A 5985-nucleotide genomic window follows, 5' to 3' on the forward strand; every position below is an offset into this window, starting at 1 on the left:
AACCTTATGTCTAGAAGCATCATTAATAAGCATATCATCTATGGGCATGGGTTACTCATCTTTGGGTGTAGCTCCATTCAAGTCTCTAAAATCAATACACACCCTCAACTTGCCGGACCCTTTCTTCTCCACTGGTACAATGTTAGAGATCCACTCGGCATACCTGCAAGGTCTAATAAAATTAGCTTTAAGCAAACGATCGATCTCTTCCTTGATTCGGTCATATGTTTTTGAATTAAACTTTCTGGCTGGTTGCTTATATGGTCTAAAACCAGCCTTTATAGGTAATCCTAGCTCAGAAATCTTTGCTTTATTTACTAAAGATTGGAGCACACAAGCGCACACGCAGTAATCTGATTGAGAAAATGGATAGTTGCTGCCATCGATATTAAAGAGTCTGCTGGAATCCTTTATCTTTGCTTTGTGAAATCCTTGGGTTTAGACATTACTTCAGGAATTCCTATTTTTTTCTTTCAAAAGAGTAGCAACATAGCCTTTTTTCTTATTTCCTTCAATAAAGCATTTATCTCTTCTATAGAAATCTAATAAGAGGGATTGATTCTGATATACTTTTATTGGACTTTCCTCTTATTTGAACTGATGTTCCACTAGCTCTCGACTTAAAACTGGCATCTCATGATATTCCCATGCAAAGCAACAAACATATTCTTTCAATAGCTCGATCAACTTAGCTTTATGAACGTCTCTTAAATTTTCATTTACATGTCGGCCTAGGAATTGAACCATCTCCTATATTTATCTCCTCTAATGGATTAGCCAATGTGAAACATTGTCCTAATTCATCCATGTCATCTAACTCCTCTGTAGACTCATACATATCTTTCTCATCAGACCAATATTTTACAAGACGCTTTTGTAACCACTCTGAGTTAGGATCCATTTAAATACATCATACCTTGGAGCCGATTATCGCCAACCGGCTTTAAAGACACGGGCACGAAACCACTTTTTGTAGCGCTAATAAAATCAACCTCTGATACGTCGCGCCCGGTCAAGCAAGTAGCATTGGGATGTTGGCAATCCACTGATGCATCAGCCAAAACAACACAAGCCAAATTATCCGCGTGAATTACTTCCACTTCATCGTTAACCCATTGAATTAAAAATTGGTGCATAGTAGATGGAATGAATTGGTTTGGATGAACCCAATCATGGCCTAATATCACATTGTAATTACCTTACACCTCGGCGACAAAGAACGCGGTAGCCAAAGTTTTGCCTCCCACCGTAAGCTCCACATGCATCACACCTTTGGCTTCAGTTTTCTCTTTGCCTTCAAATCCATTGAGCACCATGTTGGTCTTTATCAACTCTTCATCACGCAGCCCCAATTTTTTGAAGAGCGAATATGGCATAAGATTCACCACAGCACCACCATCAACAAGCATTCTAGTAACCGGTGATCCATTAATATGCCCTTTAAGGAACAATGGCTTCAAGTGTGTCACCGGTTCTTTTGGCTTCTCGAATATAGAAATTTTAGGACCAAAATCAAACTGAGCTACTTCCTCTTCTTCATCTATAGCATGAAATTCAGCGGGTAAGTAATACACCATATTAATATCCATACCTTCATGAACTGGTGTAGACTCATAATCTAGAATATCATCTCCATCCTCAAGCATGTCCACCGACTCCGAAATATCTCCAAGTGAAGACGAAGTAATATGTGAAGTGGACGATGTAATAGCGGCTGCATCGTCCTCCATTGGTGGTGTAGGTGCTGCATGACAAATGCAGAAGCTGTTATGCTTTCCTTTTGCTTAGTCCTCCACACTTGTTTTGCAGGCATCATGGGACGGGTTTCATTGAACAGTTTATCCCTTTGCCTCTCCACTTCTTGTTCCTCCTTCTTGTGGCTCCTCATGCGTTGCAACCTCCTTTTTTGTGCCTTGGTTAGACCAGGAGGACACCACCTAGGCTGAGAATATTTGGGATCCCTCATCTTGGCCTTGGTTGTGCTAGCTTCATGATCATTATCCATGGGACCTTGCTGGACAACAATCGCATCCTTATTAGAATTAGCCGGATTATCAAAAATAATTAGCTTTTTGATTATTAATCCTTTAGTGCCTATCATAATAGTTTCAAAACTAATACTCTTCTCCTTTTGCTTGCTAGGTTCTAAAATTTCAGCACTTGGTGTTTTAGCACGCCACATTTGCTTGCTGCCCCTTTTTGATTATCTTGCACTGGCCGGTTGACACCATTTTTCAAACAGCCTCGTGTGGGATAAGAAAGCCTCTCACGAACGAGCCTCCTTGGTTCTTCCCACCCCGGATGAAAAGCATAAGGGGACATTGGGGGCTGCCCCCATCCTCCATTGAAGCCTCCCATGTATAGTATGGTGCATAGGGGGGGGGGGGCGGATGGCTCCATCCATGGTCCTGCTGCCCATGACCCATATGGCCTTGCGTGATGTTGAACTTCTTCCCTCGGAGGTGACCTTGAGCGCTTCAAATTTGGTGACCGGTTAGAGCTAGAACCGGCCGCTTGAATGGCATATTTGGACAACAACATATCAAAAGTTGGTTTGATTCTCTTGCGCTGCACTTTAGCTTCATTTGTTTTCCACTTTCCAACCTCTGGACTCTTGGGATTAACAAATTTTACATGAGTGTTCTCTTGCACTTGTGGTTTCCCCCCGCGAGTGTAGGATTCTTGACGGTGATCTTAATTATCTCCTTGCCACTGGGTTGTTTGTCGAGCACAACTTGTCTCCCCAAGATCTTGTCGCCTTCCTTTCTTTTCCTGGGCTCACCAATGACTATGTTATTCTTATTAGCTGATTCGGCTATGTTGGACCGAATTAACATCTTCTTCCCCTCCAAATCCATAGTGTTCATTGGGAAGGGCTGCTTATCAACTTGCATCTCAGAAAAATTCAGTCGTCCATCATTAATGGCCGATTGTATCAGTCGTCGAAATACATTACAATCGTTAGTGGCATGAGAAAAAGAATTATGATACTTGCAATAAGCACGTCGTTTCATCTCTTCCAACATCGGTAAAGTATGAGATCTTCTAATAATCCTGGCTTGCAACAAAACATCAAATATTCTATCGCACTTAGCAATGTTGAAAGTAAATTTCATCTCTTCATCATGATTTTTATGAATTGGCTTTAAATCATTGCAAGTAAACGTTTTGTCCTTAGATGGCCAAACAAATTCAGTAGCATAAATATCACCCTCATTGTCCGAGTGTTCACTATCATACTCAACGATATTCATCTTAGGATGATCTGTTTTATACCTATGCACCTCTTTAAGATCTTTGTGTCGGCTTTCCTGAGCTAAAGCCCTTTGTAATACTTGGTTGATATTTAAAAACTCATATCCCTCTAGCTTTTCTCTAATGTGAGCTCTCAAACCACTAAGCACAAGATCAGCCAAATCTCTCTCTATTATCACCAAACTATAGCATCGGTTTTTTGTATCTCTAAATCTCTTGATGTAATCGGAGACCGATTCATCATGCTTTTGTCTAACCGATGTAAGATGTGACAACTTAAGCTCATTATCGCCACTATAAAAATGATCATGAAATTTTTGTTCTAGTTGCGACCATAAGCGAATAGAACCATGTGGTAAAGCGGCAAACCATGAAAATGCGGTACCGGTTAAAAATAAAGGAAATAAATGCACTTTCAATTCATTTAGTGAGCCTGCTTCACCCAATTTTGCCAAGTATTGACTAACATGCTCCCATGTGGTTTTTGTGCCCTCTCCATTAAACTTAGCAAAATCTGGAATTTTACATCCCGGGCGGCATTGAATTGCATCAAAGTATTCTGGATATGGGTTTTGGTAAATACGGTTCCTTGGTAACTCAACTCCAAAGCTCTCTTGGAGAATCTTAGCCATCTCCTCTCTAAGATTTGCTAGACCATCATCCGTAGTGGACGATGAAGCTTGTGGCATTGGTATAGGAGGAGTAGGGTTAGTAGCTACAGGTGTGAATTGTGGCAAGTATGCCGAATTGTAATTATGCAATGATCTAACAACATTTGCACTTGTATGTAGGGTTTGGTTCGGCGTCGCCACCGAACTGGGCATACTCCTGATAGGATTAATGTGTGCAACAACAATTTGATTTGTTGGGCTAGGATAATAACTCATCAACACGGGTGGCGCTGATGAAATAGGTAAAGTTGGATTAGGGATTTCTGCGGCAACCGGCATACCAACATTACCACTAGATGATTGAGGCATACTTTTTTTAGCATTACTATTTTCCAAGAAAATTTGGTATAAAAGATTATTTCTATCAGTAATGCGACTATCAATTTCAGCCCATACCTCGGGAGAGAAGGTATTACTTATAGAGGGTTTAACCTGTTCATCATGAAGAGGGGGAAACTTGATTTCTTCAACCGAAGTGATATTGCCTTGATGATCATTCTTGAACTTAGCAAGGAACTCCTGCATCTCCTTCTCTTCACGCGCTTTCTTGTACTCCTCATAAGCTTGGCGATGTTCCTCCGATAACTCCTCAAAATTGGGCTAGATTATGTTGTCGATGTTGATTTCCGAGGGCTTGGGAATCTTGTCGTTGCCAGACATGATGGATGATGATGATTGACCTTTATACCCCACGGAGTCGCCAAAGTGTGTTCGCACACGAACATGTCACCATATACCCTCGACACTGGGAGTGAAGCACCACATCTCACATTGAAGGAGACCCGTCCGGAAGCGCGGTACACAAGCAATACGGTGGGCACTGATGTAGACCCGTAACCCCACACTCCTGGGAGGGACCCCGTTGGGGAGTGCGGCAACTATGGGCTACCCTAGGTCAACCTGATCGCCCCTAGGGCCTCGTGGATCACCGCCCTGCAACATGAAGAACGAACGAAGAATGAGGAAGAAGAAGAACAATGGAGAGAGATAAAAGTAAAGGTAAAAGTGGTAGATAGATGTGTTCGATTGTGTGTTGTTCAATCAGCCGTCACCTCTCATCTCTTTATGAGGCGAACGGACTTTCCGTACAAGAAAAGGACTAAAAATTCTGTCCAAGACATCAAAAACCCTAACCTAGCTCGGACAGTAATTTTTGGCAATTTTCCGGATCAACTCGGAGCCACCGAGTGGTTTGTTTCGGTCCCACCGAGTGAACGTTGTCAACCCTCTGTAATTTTCCAGATCAACTCGGTCTCACCGAGTCAAATCAACTCGGTTGGTCCAAAATGACTCTGCAGCCTCTGTTTCTGACCTTGTTTTGACTCCACAGGTTGCATACGATCTCGAATTAAGACGATTGTTATACCGAAATCATCCATTTCGACGAGACGCACAACTTTTGTGTTGAAAAGTTTTCCATCAGAGGTCATCTTAATTAAGTTTCATTCCATTCTTTAATCTGGTGTCAACATTAGCATCTCTGAGCTTGTCATAACTATTGCATCTGAGCTCCGTCTTAGACCATCTTCATATCCATCTTGATCTTCTTAAAGAGAGCCATCCGGACTGACCTCCAATCTCAAGTTTGAATTAGTCTTTATATAGCCTAAGCTAATTTTATGACTGTGCCACTTTTGAGCGTCAACACTCCTCTCCCCCAGCGTGTCGCCCTACCCCCACCTTCTCCCTCAGCTTCGGCCGCCGCCCCCACATTCGCCCTCGGCTCTGGCCACCGCCCCGCACTCCAACCGACGCTGCCTCCGTTGCCCCACCACCGATCAAGCTGTCGTCGTTGTCCTAGCCCAGATCGCGCCGCCCAGAAACATCCGTCGCCACCACGGCCACCCGGACCATGTCCTCCCCGTGTCTGCCAAGTACCTGATCAGCAGCAACCTAAACGGGACCTCCGAACCTTACGCCGCCATCTCCCGAGAAGCGCTTCACGTGCGCAATAAGATTCCCTCCTCTCCTTACATTTTTATTCCTTATTAGTACTTACGATGTTGCTATGCAATTCAAGTGAGGTGTTCATTTCAATTTCATACTCTGTGCGTGCAGT

The sequence above is a fragment of the Triticum aestivum genome, chromosome 6B, assembly GCF_018294505.1.
Source record: "Triticum aestivum cultivar Chinese Spring chromosome 6B, IWGSC CS RefSeq v2.1, whole genome shotgun sequence".
Taxonomy (NCBI): domain Eukaryota; kingdom Viridiplantae; phylum Streptophyta; class Magnoliopsida; order Poales; family Poaceae; genus Triticum; species Triticum aestivum.